This window comes from Solenopsis invicta, chromosome 3, assembly GCF_016802725.1.
Source record: "Solenopsis invicta isolate M01_SB chromosome 3, UNIL_Sinv_3.0, whole genome shotgun sequence".
NCBI lineage: Eukaryota > Metazoa > Arthropoda > Insecta > Hymenoptera > Formicidae > Solenopsis > Solenopsis invicta.
Window position 1 is genome coordinate 16,522,949 of NC_052666.1, and position 22,158 is coordinate 16,545,106.

The 22,158-nt window shown below is 41.0% G+C and overlaps 1 protein-coding gene across 1 annotated transcript in view; it reads left to right on the plus strand.

The window, feature by feature from the left end:
- The window catches only part of LOC105202791, a 153,811-nt gene that overhangs the window by 117,496 nt on the left and 14,157 nt on the right, over positions 1-22,158 (plus strand).

A 22,158-nucleotide genomic window follows, 5' to 3' on the forward strand; every position in this document is an offset into this window, starting at 1 on the left:
CGTGAAACGAGGATGCCCATCGTAGCCGTCGCTCGGCCGCTAATTAATTAACGCGGATCGAAAACACGCTGTTCTCTCCCTCTCTCTCTCTCTCTCTCTTTCTCTATCTCTTTCTCCGCGAGAGAGTCTGTCGCGACTCGGTGGTAGGCTCCCCCGTGGTTCAGGATAAACGGCACACGTTTACGGTTATCTATGTTAAAGCGTCCTCGCGTCGCGGGAAGGAGGAGGTCGTCGCCGATAATTAGAAAGTAATCGCGCCGTGGCTTTTCGCGTGCTCCGCTCGTTCAAACGGGTCCCGAACGGCAGAGAGAGAGAAAGAGAGAGAGACTATTATCTCGCAAATTGCCGGGTGCGTTACACCATCCCGCGCATCCCGGAGCCTCGCCCGTGCCCTCGCGACGACGTTGATTAATATCGACAAATTCCTCCACGCATTCGTATGATTACGCTCGTGGCGATATTCCACGGCTATGTTAGTTAACGCTCGTGCCGTTGCCTCCCTGACGTGCGATGACGCGCCGAACATAGTATTACGGCGGAATAGAGATTGTCGGCGGCGTCGTGGTTATCACAGGCGCGGCGTTTGGTAATATTAAATATTTAATGCCGATCTAATATTCATCCGGTGCCCGCACGTTTCTCGCTCCCGTTGGTCTGAGCTTCTGGCACTCGCGCGCGCGCGAACACACCGCTACGAGCCGCGCTGTGATCATCTTCGAAATTGCTAGGCGTCCCTGCTTCGTGCCGAGACGCAGGCCGAGGATGCTCGCTTGTTAGGATGCCTCGAGAGGCACGATCGCCTCGATCCTGCTTTCAACAAAGACGTCGCGGTATTGCTTTCGATGTTCCTGTACGATTCACAGTAGGCATAATCGACGTCTATCGTAGGGCATAACACAGCTGCGACACGTAGAAGAAAAAGAAGAAATTATAGAGGATAGTGTGGTATTACGGCCTGTCCTTTTCATCTTGTCCTATAGCTATGTTAATAATCAATAGTTTGAATACTTGACGATCGCACTCGTGAATGTGTTGTTCGATCGTTTCCAGACTTAGAGTTATGAAATATTTATCATAAACTATAGATGTAAACTATAGATTAACAGTAAAATTACAATCAACTTATCAAATAGTTACTTCGATATGAAATTTTTGGAAAAGATGTTTGTTGAAGAAACTTCTGACGCTTAAGTGGCTGCATTAGCAAAATCCTATGCCATTGTTTAATTTTGTACAATTTGAAATGCGTGTGCACCTGAATAAAACATTAAATAATAAAAAAACACTCGAGTGTACATATATTTGTGTAATAATAGACTCAAGTTTAAAAAGAATGAGCAAACATGTGTAATTAAATACTAAAATATACATTGAAAAAGTTTTGAAATGCTCAAAAGTAAAAATGTCGGTATATTAACGCCACTGCATAACGGCGGACTATTAAACAAATGATTCCATGAATAATCACTATAATTCATTATTTAATATCGGAGATATTATAAATGGCCATTATACCGAGGGCCATAATATCATCTTCTCTGTTATTTCTGTATTAACGCATAAAGATTTTTAGAAAGAAATACTTATAATCCTGTGCAGCTTGCATTTTTCGGTATTTTGGAAAATCTGTGTATATAATTTTCTGTATTTCGTGTATCCGATGTATAAAGGAACGTGTGATTGGCCTGCTGCTCGCTGCACTCATACGCAAGAGATTTTCGTTCTTTTCTAACCAAAACCGCATGCATATTTATCGTGTCCCCGGTTACATTGCATGCAAATTACAGGCGACGTTCGGCTTCGCGGCCCGACTCTTCGTTATTCCGTCCCATTGTCTGCCTACATCCTCTATTCCCGGATAAATGCCGTCTCGACGTGGCTCACGTGCGTCGCGCTTGTAGGCCCGTCCTGAGTCATCCGACGAATTTTTTCACCCATTTACGGTCTAAAACCATCTACGCATACTCAAGATGGTCGCGCGCTAAGAGGAGACGGAGCAGAGCGGCGGAATAAAGGAGAGCTCGAGAAAAAATTTTAGAAGAAGGCTGCGTCGCGTCGTCAGCCGCATCATCTTGAAAGCTCTCACCTGAAACTCACGCCCACGTGAGACGACGCATGAATGTCTGTTATACGAGACACGTCGAGTATCCCGCGTTGTAAGTCATATTCTTATAAAATTTCTTCTTTGGAAAATTCTCTGACTAGATTTGTGTCTTCTTTTTCTCTTGATAAAAATTTTGTGAAATTTATATTTTCAAAAATACACAATTGCCTAATTCTACAAGCAAATAGATAACGAGATCTTTTTCGAGGTCTTTTTGCTTTTTTTATTTCTATCTTAAAAATACAATAATAAATAAGACCTCTTGCTATCTTATTATTATTATTTAACTAACTCGAGGTTCTTGTGCAGAAGTAGGTTTCGCTCAAGTGAGCATAGAAGTGCAAATCTCTCTAACATGTGTAATTTTCCTGTTTCGAGAAAGGCAAAGACTTGTTTATGAGCTGAGGTCAAAACTCTTCGCCCCGAGGATGCGTGCATCGAAAGTATTAATTGATCGTGAACGTAGTTGTTAATAGAGCCTGGTATCTCCGGTCGTGAGAAAGAAACGAGATGGCGGGTCGATAAATAAGATTAATACCTGCTGCCGCTTTCGCGTTTATAAGTTTCTCCTAAACCGGAGGAATATTATAATTCCTGATGTTTTTTTTATACACATACAGAAAGCTTATGGGAGATACGTTTGAATGCGTTTTAAACTTCCTCGTCTCTCGCCATGTATCTTTACGTAAACGAAGAGTTGCTTCCTTCTCTTAATGATTTTATGAATAATAAATCACACATTATTGTGAAAAGCGGCGATTACTTAAACTCGACTTAAACTCGCTTAAACGCACTTGCATTTGAATCGTAAAGAATTTCGAGACCGATGTCGCGATTAAATGTAACGAATGTAGCGAGGGTTTCGAGAGACTCGCAATAAATAACGTTATTGCAAAAAGCAGTAAAACAGGCCGGCTCTTTAAATTGGCGAGTTTAATACGATCAGGGCGACAAACCGCGGGACACGCTCGCCTACGACGAAAGGTTCGGTATTACGCAAGAGCACGTCAACACTTTGTTCCCTCCATCGGCGATTTTCTCCGCGAAAGCGAAGCAAATCGATGGCATTGCCAGCGTGTGCCCCGCGCCCACGTGTCCCCGCGTGCGTACGTCGACGCGGCAAAGGCGCGCTTCGAAAGAGCATGCTTACGTCCACGCGTGTCATTTATAATTGGTTTATAGCGGTAGTCGGGTGGAGTCGTGGAAAAATAGAAAAAAAAAGGAGATCGGTAGAAGCATTGCCATTTTATTGCGTCAACGGTAGTGAAAGGAATGACATTTTTTGAAGACGCGTTTCAAACAAAATGAGACTTTTTTGTGTATTTAAATGTTAAGAAATAATTAAATACGATAAATAGTAACAATATTGATTAATAGATTAAACAGATTTTTCTTTGGTTGTGATAACGTGCATGCACTCGTGAGCGTAGAAAAAAAGCGCTGAGTAGAAACATCGCTGTCTAGTCAGCCCGACGCTCTCCACTGTTGGTGCAAATTGGATACGCGTCTTCTGTTATTTATATTAATATATATGTAATTTATATAACCATAACATTATTTGCACGATAATAATTAATTCGTATATTTTATTGTGATGTAACTGGTAACGATTATTGCACATCACGTCGCTTTAAACTCTTTAAAGTAATTTAAAGAACGAATGTACCCAAGTAAGTGCAATCACATGAATATTAATTTATATAGATTGGCTTCAATTAATTCAATCTAGTTTACGTTATAGACGGATATTAACATTCTTGTCGGCTCTTTCACTTGGAAACTCTTTTCGCTCGGCACATGCGCGCATACGTATTTTATCTCTGTTTGAACGGGATCCGCGGCCCTCGAGTGAAACAAATTTTTTTTTTCCCTTCCTCTCCTTACTCTTTCCCTTCGATCGAAGAAACGCAGCTGTATAGGCAGCCGAGTGGCCAACGATAGCATATCTACGCGTATGTAAAACCACGCGGATGAGCCCACCGGCTTACGAGGGCTCACAGTAGTGTATCGCAACGGACATAGTAGTATCGCAGCGAACTCGTGCGCGCTTTGTGCAACGGGCGTGTGTGTGTGTGTGTATACGTGCGTATACGTACACGAGTCCACGAATGTGTCGGTGCGTGTGCACGTGTGCGCGCGCGTGTATGCATAGAAGCGCGTTTGTGCGTGGGCGGAGACCAGTAGCCAACTCGCCGCACGGCCGGTTGATCGGCCTGTTGGACCGTGACGTGCCAACCACTACCACTTTATTATTACTACTGCACTCCCGCTAGTAGTGCTTTGCGTTAGGCTCGCCGTTGCACTCCTCGAGAGATCCACGAGAGAGAGTCCCCTCGTCTTATACCGTGCGGGCGACTCACCGTGAGTAGCGTACCGCGTCTAGATAACACAAACGCGCTCGCGTATGCGTGTGTCGCTCCGCGAACGCGCGCAAGATTGCCCAGGGTTTATTACACTTGCACCGATGAAATTGTGCATGCGCCGTTCGTTACGCATCTACCCAAGTACCATCGGCCGGCCGGCAGGAAAGTGCTCGACATGCTGCTGGAGAAACTGGCGCAGACGAAGCGGAAAGCACGACTGTAGGGGAACTCATTGAACAGCGTTGAAAATATTCGTGAAAGTACATTTGTACCCTCTGGAACGGAATTTTCGATATTTTTAAATATGACTAAATGTACAAAATTGCATTTGTTTAAAAAAAAAACAAATAGCTATCGACAGAAAAATCATATCGGTATAAAAATTAAATTATAAGGAAACATTATCTCGCGATTCTAATAATATTGATTTTTTAATTAATTTGAAAATTTCGAAAAATATATTAGTTAATTCATATTAGTTGATTTAGTTTTAGCTCGTCACACTTCAGTGAAGTATTACGTGAGGTCAAAATGACTTCAACTGACTTTGAACGATTATTGCGCCCAAACTATTGATTGTTTTAAGTAAAAAACAAATGAATGTTCTTTAAATAGTACAAGAAATATCACTTGTTTTGGAATGAGATTTTTCAATGAGAATGCAAATATAGTGTGCCACTTGAGTTTTATAAAGAAATTAAAGATACTACCACTTGGATTATTCAACCCAAAAATTTTGAGCATTGCAAAAATTCAACAAGGTAAATATAAATTTATCCTTAATACTAAACCGCATACCTACCGGAATCGCTTACATATGCACAAGATGTTTGTTACATTTATTGCATTCTTATTTCAATTCTTTTCATTGCTTTTCTTATCTAGCAGCGTCAAGTTATTGTACATTAAACATTTTTTATTTTAATAAAATTTTCTCATTCCTGTTTCCTCTTTAATTAAATTCTTTGATATTAAATGCTATGTATTCAATTCAAACGTTTTTAAGTCGTACATCCATTTGGGTCGGAACAGAAAAATTTTTCAAAGAGAATATAAAGATAGTATCACTTGGACTTATTTTAAAAAAATGTAAAAGTACCACAGTTTGAGTTTTATTTAAATAATAAACATAATACCGCTTGAATTTTATTTATTAACAGTAGTACAATAGTTATTTCTAAGAGCAACATATTCCCTTTGCAATTGGAGCAATTTAAAGATTTTGTACGTTTTTGGGGGAGGGGGGAATATATATCATTTAGGTTGAATTAGATTACACAATTGTACTACTTTTAATAAAGTATTATTTATTTTTAATTATTGTATAAAATGTAAACTAATTTCATGTTACGTTAAATTTTAAATCAAACTTAGCAAAAAAATCATTGAACCAAAAAAAAACGTAAAAAATGAATTTTTTACTTAAAAAATTACAACTTTTTGGATTTTTAATATTTTTTCTAAAATTGTTAAAAAAAAGTACTTATTTTGAAGTACAAGATCATTTTCGAGAAGATTAATTGACGAAAATGAACTGACACGTTCCGGGCACTTGGCCCAAGTTTCCTCGCACAGAGGGAACGTAAAACTGTCGATATATGGCGACAGAAGTCCAATATTAAAGTAATAACATAGAGAAAGTTTTTTCCAAACTTTTGTTGGAGTTGCACAGACCTTCAGTGATCATTAAGGGTTAATGATTAAAAATAGAACTTTGTTGAATTAAATTTTAGAAATTTAAACTGAAAAAAAACCGTATGTACTTCAATTGATTTAAAGTATAGACTTCAATAAAATTCCTTAACGAAAATTAATTGAGTATTAAAATATGATGTGAACGGTATAACACACTATTTCAATAGAGTATTATAACACATTCAGTTCCTGTTAATCAAATTTCTATTAAACACTATACATTTTTCTTAAATCTCTCGTCCTGGTCACGTTCCCACGAAGATCTAGAAAACGATTAGCTTTAAGCTTCGAGAAATCGTCATTAACTAGAAGTATGGGAAGCGAGTTCTCGCACGAAATTGTCGTATGGAGATTCGAACCGGGCACGTAATCCCCGTTGCGGATATGTCGTCTATTTGCATCACAACGTTGCGGCGAAGGTCGCAGTTAATCGACCGACGGTGGTTATGCATTCGCGGCTGGCGCGCACGGCTGCAGCAGACGGGAAAGCCAACGACTGCAATAATTGCAGCCTAACATTTCCGTTTCGAACGAAAGCTCTCCGAGGAGGAGCGTGCGCTTCGCCACGCTCGACTTGCGAGCGAGCGCGTCGGGAGCTTGGAAACCCAGTGAACTCGTTGTGCACGGCGATTCCAATCCAATCGCGTTCTATGATAGATCGCGCTAATACGCCACGCGATAGAATCGTTTGCAGAACAAGTTTGCAATCCAATTTTACAGAGGTTTTAGAGAAAAATAAAAGTCGCGACACGCTAACCAGACAATGTGTATTTAAGAAACGTTTTGTCTATGCAATACAAGCTAAAAATTGTCGAAATTTAAAAGCTGAAGGCTTCTACAAGTTTATTTTTTTTTCCTAATCAAATTTTGTCCGTAAATGCCCAAATTTTGAAACTAGTTGCAAAAAAGAAAATAATGAAAAATTTAATTTACAGTGGTTTTTGCAGCGAAAATTATTATATTTTACTACAGTTTTAAACAAAATAACTTTTAAACGTAGTGATAAGTGGATTTAAATAAAGTTTTACACAAATAATTATTAATATGAAAATAGAGAGTAAACAAAAAACTTAAATAACTTTAAAATCTGTAAGTGAATTGTGCACAAATTTTACACAGATACTCAAACGCAAAACTAGAATATTTTAAAATCTTATATTTTTGATAATGTTTCGAGATATGACAAATACATCCTTAAAAATCTTACTTCCACGTTTTTCTTCGAATCCCGTTGAATCTCTCGAATAACGCGAAGCAAATGTTTTTAGATAGTCGCAAAAGCGTTTATTTAAAATTGGGGCATGAAAAGCAAAATTAAATATGCGAATAATTCTATTATCACTATAGCGATTTTGATTGCTGAGGATATGATCCTTGCGCGAGTACATAAGAAATATAGAAGAGCTTTGTACATTTCTTTCAAGAGTCTACGTTTGTAACGTGAATGATATACCACGCGTATCGATACGGCTAACGATAAGATTATCCTATACGCGTATAAAGAGACGAACGTTTTCGAGTCGACGTCTGACGACCGCCCCATCGTCCATCGGAAAGGGATTTACCGTTCGCCGGGAGGATAATCGCGGCAGGGAACGAAGCACGTTAGGGATAATGTGCTTGTGTTGCGCGAGGCCACGGCAAAAACGCGGAAAAATCCGTTATGGATAAGAAGCGGGCTCAACAAGCCTAGATTAATATGAGGAAGAAGCGTGTTCCTGTCTCGGGCGTCGAACGTCAGCGAAAGGCTCGAGCGCGTCGTTCGGATACGGTTCGCAGCTAACAACGAGCTTCAGCGAGACGCGAGTTTAAAGCCCCTGAGCGACGGGCTACCAATTTTATCCGAACGCTTCTGTCGGAAGCGTTCGCGCCTGGATCGCCCGATAGAGGAGCTCGTTATTATGCGTGAAATATAGACGGGAGCAATTTGAGGGCTCGACAAGCGTGAATTGAAATCGCTCCAATAGCCTCGCAGAGCTCGATTTTCGATTGTGCGCTTCATTCCGTAGTATGGAATAAACCGGTATATCTTAAAAAAATCTTGACGGAAAATGATTAGAACTGAGCAAACTTCAATGTGTGCACTGAGGGAAAAATTACTAAATTTTAATAAATATTTTAATAAATGTTCGAATAGTACTAATGAAATATTTACTAAATATAAATATATGTTTACTTAGTACAAGAGCCACTAATTCAAGGTATCATTTTTTCTCGTAGAATAAATATTTATGTACCGCAAGTAAATATTTCATTAGCACCATTTGGATAAATATTTATAAAAATTGAGAATTTTTTTTCTCTCAGTGTATAATTGCTTTATGTGCATACTCATCGCAATCGTATATAGCTGAATGATTGTATTATATATGTGTTATATAATCGTTGCATTTAATCTTACGTCATTTTGTATATGATGAATATGCGTTGAAGAAGCAGTCCCAAACATAAAAATATGTTTGGGATTTGTGAAGCACGACCGTATCTCTGATTCGCGTATCGCGCGTATCTCGCGGAAACGCCAGCAAAGAGAAACATTTCCGCGGCTCGGCGCGCGCGAAAAACGCCGGAGAAAGTAGCCTAGAGCTTCGCGATCTCGCGAAGCTAGGGACGGCGCGGCGGCGGGGCCGTTCGATTATCGATCGCGGAGTATCATTAATTGTTTGCAACGTGGAACAATAGCCCGGTGCCTTATCGGCCGACCTTATCGGACGCGCGGACGATTAATCGATGCTTCTGATCGATCGGTATTTTTCGTGGCGCGGCGGCCGCGAACCGCCAATTAATCGATCGACCGATTAACCATCCCTCGAGCTTTCGTACCGCGGCTTCGGGATTATTCCGGCTGCTATCCGGCATCCCTCCCCGGATTGTACTGTTCCCGAATCGTTCCGATCCATCGCTCATCGTGCCGTTGCCTTAAGGCTAACCGCCGCTCGGCTCGGATCCCGGCCTATAGCGCTCGTTTCTGTCCTACGGGTTTTGCCGCGCGCTGCGCCGAGAGGGGAGAAGCTTAACCGCTCTTTTCGTCGTTACATCGTCGAACGAGCCGCTGTAACGTCGCGCCGCGGATATCGTACGCGGGCGCGATTACGTTTACTGAACACTGGCGCGGCGTTCATTGGCATCGAAAGAATCGAGTCAAGGGTAAATGGTGTTCCACGCGACAGAGGGATCGACGAATTTTGACGACGACGGTCCATTATTCGTTATCATTTTTAATTATCTGTGCTTATTTTTCATTTGCGTCATATTTATTTATTTTTTTTTATGAAATTATACAAATGTTATTAAGTGAAATTCGATCGATCAAAATGTCAAACATAAAGGTAAAAAAGCCATTTTTAACTAATAATCATTTTTGTGTGAATTTTGTCATTTTTAGTTTATGTGAACTGCACGTTTTATATTCGTCTATCCTAAAATATGGTTGTATCGAAACTGAAGTCGGAATAACACAAATTAAATTGACAAGTAATTTAATAATACTCATGCTAGCGAGCAACTATCAGATTGATAAAAAAGTTATGTCGCTTTTCCTTTGTGTAAATGAAAGGCAGTTTTTCATAGAGAGCAAAAACTTTCATTCACACAGAAAACAAAACGACATAACTTTTTGTTAGATATAACACTATAAAGCATCTAATCTTAAATATAATACTGTAAAAGAACATTGAAATTTTTATTGGTCAAAATTTTACTTAACATTTATTTATACGTCAACTGAAAAAAAAAATCAGAAATTATTGAAATGTTCTCTCAATAATTTTTAATTTTTGCGAATATTATTACATGCCACAATAAGTATTTCAATAAATTGTATCAGTAACTGAGGAAATATCATCGGTAACTGATGTAGTAATCAATTTATTGGAACACTTTTTCTGAAGAGACGAACTTGGCCGTGGTGATCTCTTTTGCAATAAATTTTTTATATCTAAGATGCTCACTAGCATCAGTATATTATTACTTGTCAATTTAATTTGTGTTATTATATATATTCCGGTTTCAGTTTAAGACTGTTTCAAAACCAACGGATATGCGGCGCGCAATTTGCATAAGCTGGAAATTGTAAAATTCGCACAAAAATTATTACCACGTACCAAGACGCTGAAACCAAAAATGGTTGCCTCTCTTACCTTCATAGTTGTCATATATACAAATGATAATCCCTAAATAAATTGGTGCATACGTTGCGCATTTTTATGAAATCGCATTATTTCGCAGCACGTCCACTCTCTGGCTCGCGATGTTTGTTCTTTATTTTAACGATGCCATTAGCTTCGAAGGCCGCAGCCCCGAAGGAGGGGGGGCAATGTCGGGCGATTGCCCATACGAGTCTTCGCTAATACGGCTTTTAAAGGCGTGTAATGCATACTTTCGTTGTTTGCGTACAGCGAGGTGGTAAAAAGCGTTTGAAACGACATCGCGCGAGAGTGCACACAGAAAACAACAGTATTTCTACCGTAACCACCTTGTCTCCCCCCTTCGTCAAACGTTATAGAGCCATTCGAAACTTCGTAACAAATCATAATTACATGCGAGACGCTCCATTATGATTTTTGTCGCGCCGCGCCGAGGCAATGCACCACCCGTAATGGTGTTTGCCCGCGCTCGGGCATTACGCGGCCGGACAAAAATCGTTATTGCGCCGGTTAATTGCCACGACGAGTGTGCAGAAAGTAACGATCGCTGGACCGGTATCGCGATTACTTGGCTGCGAGGTATTTCTCTCTTTTTCTTACCTCCTCTCTCTCTCTCTCTCTCTCTCTCGACGCATATAAAGTTCGCTCGGCGAGTGAGCTACGACGGAGTTATTCGTAGAGCCACGCATACGGATCTTGAAATCGTCGTTTAATCGGTACACCCGCATGGCTCACGGAAATAAATAACACGGACGCCACATCTCTCTCCGCCGTGTAGGGCCTTGATGCGACGCGGGTATCGTCGTTGCATTGCGCCGCCGAGAGCGCAACGCGCGCGAGCGAGCGAGCGATGTGCAACGCGAGGCACGCTTACGTCTCACGGAAGACGGACGGACGCGGCGCGGATCGTTTTCCCAGGCGTGCACTCCCGTTATCGTTATCCTCTCTCACGTTCGGACAGATCGTGGAACGCCGATCGCCGGTTAGATCGACGATGCAAAATACCGCGAGTCGCCCGTCGAGAGAGTCAATTGTGCCCGCCGAGCCCCGCCGAGCCCCGCCGAGTTAAATGTTAAAGCGTCTCGCGGACTCGCTCGCGGAGGAAATGGAGTACCGGCTCTGTGATGCTCGAGTCGTCGCGTTGCCAATTTAGCGCTTGACATAATGCCTCTACTATCCATATCTTAATTCGCCATTGAACGCGAATTCCGTACGAGAAGAAAAAAAAAACAGAGGGATAGTCTCTAACTTTCCAAGGTATTATTTTATCCTATGTATATATATCTTGTATATTTTCACTATGAAAAATGCATCGTATATATTTTAATTATTATATCTTATAAGCATCGTGTTCCTATATTTGATATCTTCCTAATCTCACTGCGCTCTTTTAAAAATCCATTCTGCAACTTTCATTACGAGCAAATGCAGGAGTAAATAAAAACGAAGCTGAAAAATGGTTTCTCTAATCGTCGAATGACATTCTCTTCCGTCTTTTCGATACGAAAGCGTATGCTCGTTAAGTTCGTCGAACCAGATGATCGAACCGTTCTTTTTTCTCCTGCGCTAAAGAAACGTGCTCGCTGCTAACGGTGTTGCTTGTCTCTCCTTTTTTTTCTTCTCCCTTACTATTTTCTCGCTCTTTCTTTCTCACGTTGCTGTCGATGTGCGTTTGCCTTCCACTCGCCTTCCACGCGTGTAACTGTAGCATCGCATTATGTCGAAGCGAAGGATCCTATCTGTACTCGTTCGGCCCGCCGGATGTAAGAATAAGCCACGTGAGACGTGCATACTGATTTTCAAAGCGATTCGAGAAATTCTATTAATATGTAAATGCAGAAAAAAAGTTTCTTTTCAAGCAATATAATTTATGATATTCACTGCCGCTTCTTGACGTCACAATTATTTTTATTTTATCTACTTTTGCTTATGTACGAGTAAGCTGACGTAACGTAGTAGAAAATGCAACGAGACATTTCACGGATTTATTTCAAATTTCTAAGATTACAAATATAATTTATTATATATGAAAATATAATTATATATAAAATTAATGATTGTAGAAAGATATTAATATGACAGATATTAATAATTCGAGAAGAATAATGGAGGATTGAACTTCGTATCTCGATTGAAATAAATAACTCGCGAAAAAAATTTTAAATGCGAGAGCGTAAATGATAGGATTTCTAAATGCTTTCATTATGAAATTTACAGTAAACGGTATAGCGCCGAGGTTGGTATAAAACGTTACGCGATGCAAACAGCCGATTCGATCTCACAAGCAGTGGAGTAGTAACGCTTACTGCTACGCTTACTCGTCTGGAAAACTTTCTAATAACCTAGTGACATTCTGACCGCCAGGAAGGATTCGCTTGGATCAGAATTACCGTCTGCGAAGCGTGCAGGACTTTTACGGATTTCTACGATCAATAAGATATTTTCTTTCCATACTTCCGTCAAGGTTTTTCCAATATATATGATCGTAATGTGATCATGTGATTATGATTAATATGCATGGATACCTTGGTAGAAACTTCATGCATTTGTTGAACAGTTACTAAATAGTTTTATTATTGCTGTCTGGTAACTGAAAAGTAAAACTATCGAGAATCCCAATCAAGATGTAACACTTTGCCCGCAGTTACTGCGCATAAAAGATGCGCAAAATCTGAATTCATTTGCTGAATGAAAACAGAACAATTACAATTTTTCAAATATCATTAGAAATCCTGAAGTAATCTACGTTTTGTGAAATGTTGATTCTGTTAATTTTATCGTACTGCTTTATCATTTTACCATGTACTTTACTTTTAATTACGAGGACTGAATCTATTTGAAAATTTCTTTAATCACGTTATCATACGGTTAATAATACGGAACGAAAGTACTCGTTTACTGACCTGATTTTGATTTTCAAATTAACAGATTATAAGGCAGTGAGAACATCCGTACAAAATGCTAATAAGTCTGTCGTTAACAAGAGCGAATATAGAAAGCGTACACTACTCGCGAACGAAACTAATTTTACGCCAACGATGCGTCGTAAAGCAATAACGAAGAAGTAACGCCTTACGCTTGCCCTGCTTGCTGGCCTGGAAAATTTTCCAGTAACCCAGTGATACCTCGCTTGAAATAAATCTGATGGATTATTGCCGAATAGTTTGCAAAGGACTATCTTACAATACTTTAATATTTACATCGTGGCAAATTTAAAATATTAATAATTAACTACTTCAGCATCTCTATATAGCTGCGATAATTTTTGCGTTTGATACAGAAAAAAAAAACAATATTTACAACAATTTCAATATAAAAATACGACAAAAGAATTTTTGGCTGCTAAAGTGTATACACGTTTCGCAGTATAAATTTCTGTGTGCTACGAAGAACGACGTATCGTCGGCACTTGATGCGCTCGCGAGCGAGCGAAAACGCGCGCGCGCGCGAGGCGCATCTGGCTATCTCCTCGATAGTTCACAGACATCGGCGAGAGATCACGCGAATCGCGAATCGACGCGAACGAGCGGGCTCTCTACGAGCGAGGGGCGAGCGGCGGAGGGGAAGGTATCCGTCGATATATTAGTTATGCCGGAGGCGAGAGGTGAGACGGAGAAACGGAGGCGAAGGCGAATTCTCTCCACTGCCAAGGCGGCGCAAGGCGTGGTTTGTCCCTTTACTTTGCCTTTGCTTGCCTTTCTTGACTCGGTACTTGCTCGCTCGACCACGTTGGCCCGACAAAGCGCACGCGTGCGTGCCTGTGCGTATGCACACCTTACCGTACTTATACGAATGCGAATGCGTACGTCTGTACGTACAGCGTATACCTCGAAGAGGCGGGCAATGCTTTTGCAGACTTTGTCATACGCTTCGAGAAATGATGCGCAGGAGAGTCACATAAATATATGTTCAAGAATGCATTCTTCTTTAAGAAGAATTTTTAAAGAAATAATTTTTCAATAACACGCGTTTTCACCTATTACTTCACTACATTTATAATATCATTATATCCATTTGCATTTTTAAACTGTACCATCGTATTAATTTTATTAATATTAATACAAAGTGCGATGCATTAATATTAATATAATTGAAAAAAAGAAGAAAAGAAATTGGAAACTTGAAAAACGAGTTTTCATTGCTTAAATAATTGGAATGTCAGAAACAATTATCTACGTTTTTACATCCCACGTGCCGTAAAAATATAGCTTGCGTACGTGCCACGTAGATATTTAGACGTATGTCTCGTAAGCCGCGTACGAATACGTTTGCATTTGAATATGTGTGCGCTCGTGTATGTAGGTTCGACTGGTTCACCTCCGCGCGGCTGGCAACAACTAATGAGCAGCTGTCGGCAAGAGGCCCGGCGACAATAACCCGTGCATTTTATATGTTTCTCTCTGTACTTATACGCGTCAATAGGTCCTCCTCCAGCAAGGCTCTTACAAAGCCTCGCTGGTGCGCGTTCGACGGATGATTGATAAGCCCGTCGAATCGCCGATACGCGCGCCTATGTATCCGATTGGAAGACACGTCGGCATTTATTAGCCCAGAAATACTTTTCCATCCAACATGTTGCTATTGCAATGGTGGATAATTAAAGAATAGAAACCGAATTCTCCGAGCTTTTATTAAAAAAGAAAAAAAAATGCCACACCGACATTACTACCATCTACGTGAGCGTTTTAATAAAGATAATTTTTTTTTCCCCAATTACATTTCATTGTGCGACAGTTAATACGGTAAATTGTCTAATTGTTCGAGTTGTCGCAATTAAAGAGATTTATCTCGTGAGGCTAGAACTACCGCCGTCAGGGAAGCGCGTGTACAGTTTCAGTTATTACGAAATGCTTCAAGGTCCGAAGGGCCGCTACCGGTTGCACCAACGACGAATCACTACACGAGCACCGAGGTATTCCAGCAACGCATGCACGAGTCTCCCGACTGGCGCGTACGCATTCCATGAAGTAACGGCATCATCCGCGGTCGAATTCTTCCTGCACCTCGGCAGATCGACAAGCGCGGGTGGACAATTCGGTGGCTTTTGCTGCAATTTACATGCTTACATTAGCTTGTGTCTTCCAGCGACATTTCGAGTTTGTATTTAAAAAAAAAAAAAAAAGAACAGTAGTTGCAGATAAAGAATAACACGTCGCTCAATCAATTCAGAAAGGGAGAATTTTGTGAAAAGCAATTAAGATGTTATCTCTGAAAAATTACACCTCACTTTTGAAGTCTTTAGCCGAGATGAATCGTCGAGTTTGATACAAATAATATTACAGAAGAATAGATAAAAAAGGAAGAAATATTTCAAGACGTTAAATATCTTTTTTAATGCAATTCTTGCAATACTTACATGAAATAATATTTCTACATTTTGACAATTATTTGCAGTAAAATGTAATATAACACGAAACGCGTTTGGGTTAACCAATCCAAGTCATGAGTGGTTTGAAAGAGCGATGCTAATGCGGTCGGAGAGAAGGGACGAAGCATGCGACGGGATAAATAGCCTGGGCAGCGTCCGTCGTAAAAGTGGATTTAAAAAAAAGGAGGTGTTGAAAGAGGGATGTGACTGGCGGAGGTAGAGGAAGGTCGGACAGTAAATCGGAGGCGTATCTCTTTGCGGAAGGGCAATAATTGGCGCTACTACTTAAGGGAACGTGTCACGAACGGAGTAGGGCCGAAAAACCTTGACGCCCGCCGTACATCCGGTCGACCGGTCCTAATGAGATCGAAGTTCGCGATGATAATCTCGTCACGGGCGCGCCTCGCCGAGGAACACACTGCCGATCACGTTCAGTAAATCATACTTGGACGAAATGAGCTTCCAAACGCGACGAGATAATAAATTACCGCTCGCCTGTCAATTAGTTTTTATGACGCGCTCGTCTGTAGTTAGCATATAAATTAGACGAGTTTGTCGATGCGTAATTATCACAAATCGAGAACGAGAAAGAGGATTTTATGTTTAACCGTGTTCTACCTGATTGATGTATGATTGTCGCGTGTGCGTCCAACGATAAAAATAATTAAGAAAAAAAAAAATCAAAAGATGCGTTTGCCAATCGACTCTGAAGTAAGAGAGAATTTCTGAATGCGTACCATTTGAGTTATTTTTTTATTACGTATTCTATTTAGTATTGATTTGTATGTAAATTAAACGTTGGAAATATAATAAAATATTCTATTTAAAAAATCTTTTTTTATTATAATAATATAATAATATAAAACAATTCGGTATAAAATTGAACGATTAAGTCGTTATTAGCTATACAGGGTGTTTCAAAAATACCTAACACTGAATACGAGCTACGAGATTCTTTACATAAAAATAAGATAAAAATCCTAATACGAAAATGTCAAAGCTATAATACTTTTCAAATGAGAAGTATTTACAGTAGGCGAATCATGTAGTCTACAGATCGGCGCGCTCAGTGACGATACAATGACAGTAGGTACTCTTGCACTTTTATAAACTTATTATTACATTGAAGTAATTACGATGATATTGAAATGCTTTGTTAATTGAATCATATTTAAATATAAATTAGTACAGGCATTATACATGTCATAATTATATGCCACACTTAATCAAAAATTGCTATATTGAAATAGAGTGAATGAATCATTCATTGCATCGTCATGAAATTGTCATTTATGCTTCAATAATTTAGAAATTAATTCAAAATTGAATTAAATCGAATAATAATGCATAATTTTAGCGTAGCATATTCAGTGTTAAGTATTTTTGAAACACCCTGTATATTGATCAAAAATTAATTATCAGTTGTACCTGATTTTTTTTTTAGTGTTATCAGCACGCAAAAAACAAAAAGTAATTTATCACATTTTTGTCTCTCTTTATGTTATTCATCTCTCATTTATTTCATACTGTTATTAAATGTTGCTAACTTAAGTAAAAAATATTGATGAGGTAGATTTAGATTTCCGGGTCACTTTCAACGACTCTCCAATATTTAAAATCCTTTCACAAGGCACGTGTTTCTCTAAAGATATCGCAAATAGGCGTTTGTTATTCATCAGCAATTTAGTAGACAATACGCACGTGTTAAGCTTAAAGAGCGTGCCTTAAAAAACGCACAGCTACGACTCCAGGAAACATTTTACTTAGGATAGCTCGCGGATAGGTGAACACCGATGTTACGATGTTTCCATGCGAATAGCTCGATTCCCGTACATCCAGGCGAAGTATATCGAAGCCGATCGCTCGCGTTTAAGACCCTCGTTGGCGGTGTTTTACGAGTAAATCAGCGAGCGCGCTAAGGTGAAGCGCGACTAAACTTTCCGTCGATGCACGGAGAATTCACCGTCGGCTCCCGGTGGCGCGTGAAGATTGCTCTAGTATGTAATAATACGGATACAGATTTACGGGAACGTGGCGTAGGCCGGGCGGGTATGGCGTGAATTATTCATAGAGCCTCCCTCTGTCTCGAGGAGGCGATGAGGAAGCGGAAGAGCGTAAGTGAAACTTGCGGTCGCTTATAAAGCGCGAATATCGCCGCGAAACGTCGCGTCGGTTCGGATGAAATTCAAAATGGCACTCGTGTGCACGATGCTTTTGGAGAATGTGCAATGGAAAGAGGTCGCAGCTACGCGAGCTATTCGCGTCGAACTCTCCGTTGCGTGCTTGTTTATGCGGTGTCAAGCACTCCGAGGACGATTGTACTTCATGCTCGAGTGAAATGCGTCGATGACAGTGTAAATACGGTAAAGAGCGAGAGGCAAAGATGTAAGGCTTGTTGTTTTTTTTTTTTAATTATTTTTTTATTCTCATTGCTTATATGGCAACCACTACTGATATCTCATTATTTTAGTTAGGATCAAATTAATTCGAAATACACGGAAAGAACGAAATACAGATCTGAAAATAATTATGTTGAACAATAATTCAAAAAGTTTTGTCATTCTAGCAACCATCCGGCAAATGTTCAATATAATTTTTTTATTAAAGGAGAATGAACGAATGTCAAAACTTTTTGCAGCAATATCAGCGTTTTACATAATTATTTTAATGATTCAATATAACATTATTTTCTGATTTTCTGTATCAAGTTAACTTTTTAGACACTGCAATAAAATTGTTTCTTCCCTCCCGTACAGCAATAATTTGCATCATGATTAAAGTGTATAACTATGCCGACGTATAGTTATATCTATACATTAATAAACATAGATATGTAAAGCATTATACGTTCTGTTTCAGTTAAAGAGTCAATTTAAAATTAATGTACAGTAATACGCGGTATCGATTAAGGGGTATAATTATGCTTACGCGTATCGATGTACATGAATATGTAATGCATTACGTTTTATCGGATATGCCAGAATCAATATTTGTTTAGCAAAGCTCCGAGCCGCTCATCGCGCATCTCAGCACTCCGCGAGCGAGCTCCGTCGTGACTTCGTCGACGCCACGGCGATTTATCGACGCTGATCGTCAGCTATCGAGGAACAGAAGTACTCGGTGTCCCGTTATGAGGAGGATATTACGTGCAAGGATGCCAGGGGCGTCGATGGGCCGATTAGAATATCGATTAATATCGTCGGGACGTTATCGAGGTTTCACGAGAAGCACACCTGGCACGCCGCGCGTAACGTAGTAAGTCTGACGTACGTAAAATGAAAACTCGATAGAGCGAAGTGTACGTCAGTTACCTGTAAGTAGAGAAAGAGCGGGACGCTCAACGGAATGACAAATCGTTATAAATCATTCGAACAGAATACCCGCGAGAGAAAGATAGAGACGAGGTAAACATCTTACACGGTTTGTGTTCCCGGGGCCCACGTATGTCCGACGAGGTCGCCGGGGTGCCCGTGTCGATACGATGGAGGCGAAGGATCCCGGGTGAACCTGACGAACGTAGGGTCTTCGACCTTCGTTGGGCGCTACGAAGAGGAGCGCGAGCCCTCTCGCACGGACTCCGTGGCGTGCAGCCACTTTGCTACGACACAGCCATAAACATCTCTGAATGGAGACCACCCACCAGCCTGTACGCTTCTTGGAACCGCCATTGCGCGTTTCGCGGGAACACCAAGGGCGATCTCGTAGCGACGTTGCTCTCGAGGGCTTTCCCTGACGGATTTTCGCGTGCCTCGCGGATGAGAACGGAAAATCGGTCGAAAGCAAAGCTTTCGGGGCACCTAAGAGCAATATCTCAGCTTGTAAAACAGCTGATCCTCAATCCTGGTCGATTAATTTTCCTTGTAGGTGAAACATTTTCAGCAATTGTACTCGGAATATTCTAAGGTTAAATAGAAGCAAAAATAATATTATGCAATTCTGTGGCGCATGTGTAAAGTCACGGAAGGAAGGAAGCGTCAATAGAACGGGTATTAAGCGGTTCAATGGAAAATTGGTTGCCGGTATCGAAGATGCACATACGGGATTGACGTGAGGCTGAATGCGTTGCGGAATGAATGGACAAATCCTGACGGAATTACCTATGGGCCGCATTGTTACTATCGCGCGATAATGCCCTTCGATTTGCCCCTCTTATTGGCGGGAGAGTCGTACAGAAGTGAGATCGATATCTTGTATAAGCTCCGCAAAGAATTATTAGCGTCATTACCTTTGTCATAAGATAGTTAATGGCCGGCTATCTTGATTGCGGCCACGGTCGTGACAGTTCGATCGTTTGTACGAAACGATTAGTCATTTTGTAACTTGCCGCGATATTAATCGCGACGTGCATCTATGCGCATGCGTCATCCGAGTCGCTCTTTACGAGAGCACGAAATGACGTGATGCTGCCCTTCTGCCCGTCGTCGCCGTCGCCGTTGTGGGGGAAAAACCGTTCAGCAACCGCGCACAAGTGCACCGGCTGCTGCCCGTGCTTTTCGCAAAAAGTCGTAAAATCTGGATCTGTACGGCCGAGTTGATTTATCGACAGCGAACGAAACACGCGGCAGGAATGTCGGATGCGTGATCCAGCGGAATATACGCGATGCCATGCAACTTATTCCCCCGCGCCGCGGACTTATGAAGTCATAATGTTTCGTCGAGAAAGTCGTATTATAACGCATCAGTCGTATTATATTACAAATGCAAGAAATGGCTAATCAGTTCTTCTATCAATTACCCTCGTCGCGATTACATCAGCAGCAAGATTACGCTCTTCTCAAACGTTCCTTGCTATGCCAATTCCATTTCCTGTTTTTGTTAGGTTAGGTTAGGTTAGGTTAGGTTTTGTTAGTTCGTTAAACGATCAGACGCTTTGCTGTTTGAAAACTTTGCGTGCGTACAAAAAAAAATAGTCATATAATCTGTTAATAATTTAATCAAGGTGAGTTTATATAATTGAAATTTAAAGTTTTTTTAAACAACGAATGTAGCGGACGGATGTTAGCGCTAAGATACTCTTTTTTTGTTATCGTTGCCAGGATTATCATTACGTTGTCAAGTTGGAATTGTAACTGTTCTCACATAATTTGAAAATAAATTGTATTATTCTCAAAAGTGACTGTAAGATAAATAATTAAATAGTTTGTAAAGCAATAATTCCAACATAATCTTTAAAATGAAGCGTGTTTAAAATCACAATTACTCCACGTTACATTTAAATAGCTGTTTATATCGAGACTTGAAAAAAGAAATTAAAAAAAAGAAATAGAGCTTATTTAGCGATTTCTACAAGCTATGCGGGAATATTTCCGCGACGGATCTCGCTAATCAGCGGCCGCGAAAAACGAGCTTTCCGCTCGTCTACGGCGTTCTGGAAAAACGCCGTAGACGAGCTACGACTGGCCGCGAGCTACCGGCCGGTGCAACCGCATCGCAAACACCGCGCGGTCCGATTTCACGGGCGGTCGTAAAACACGAAGTCGAACGATTCGTAGCGTACGCAGGCGTATCGTACGGCGAACGAGAGAGGAGGAGGAGGAGGAGGAGGAGGTCGGGGCCGCGGCCGCGGCCGTTCTACGCTCCGGTTGCAGCTGCTTCTGGATCGGTGGCGACCGCCCGCCTGCCTCCTCTTCTCGACTCGCGCGATTTTATACGCGGCCGCATCCTCGACGAAAAACCGGTCGACGGAGATCACCAGAGCTCGCACGCTCGCTCGCGGAGGTGTATCGAAAGACCACGGGGCGAATTGCTCTTCTCCCGATCCCGTAAACGAGCGAACGCGATCGCGCCGATCGAAGGTGAGAGTAGAAGAAGAGATTAGATCGTAAAGCGGGGCGAACGTTGTGCGTCCGTACCACGTCCGATCGCGCCGCGAGAGAGTATTACGACGAACAGCGCGGAAAGAGAGAACGTACATCGAGAGAGTCGTGTGCTCGTTCCGCATCGATGTACGATCGGGACGGCCGCTGAATACCCCACAGATGCATGCCGCGCTACGGCCGATTACGCAAGGACAAGAGTGGCAAAAATCCCGCTTGAAATATGTAAGCGATGCGCGCGGCGCGCAAGCACTTTGGATCTTTCCTATCGAATCGCCGCGCCGCGCGCGGCTTTTATCATCGATTTTTATCATCCGCCGAGAGCAGTAATATCGTAACAAGAAGAAAAAAATAAAAATAAAAAATAAACATCGTGCATCACATCGTCGACGCGCAAGTAACTATAATAATTATCTTGTTACAAAATATATAATGCTCCATAAAGAATATCTTTCTCCATAATTCCGCGCGTGATAAGTAACCACTATTTACCTTATCCCGGGATTTTTCTTCTTGCTTCACTTACAGTCCATTTTCACGTCAAGTCTTCATACATGCGTACGCGAGCGCAAGTTTAATGAGCGATGGTCACGCTCGCTCGCCGTTTTGTTTGCTCTCGTAATTTCGTGTTATTAATAGCGCGCTTGTCTACGAAATAGTTTTATAG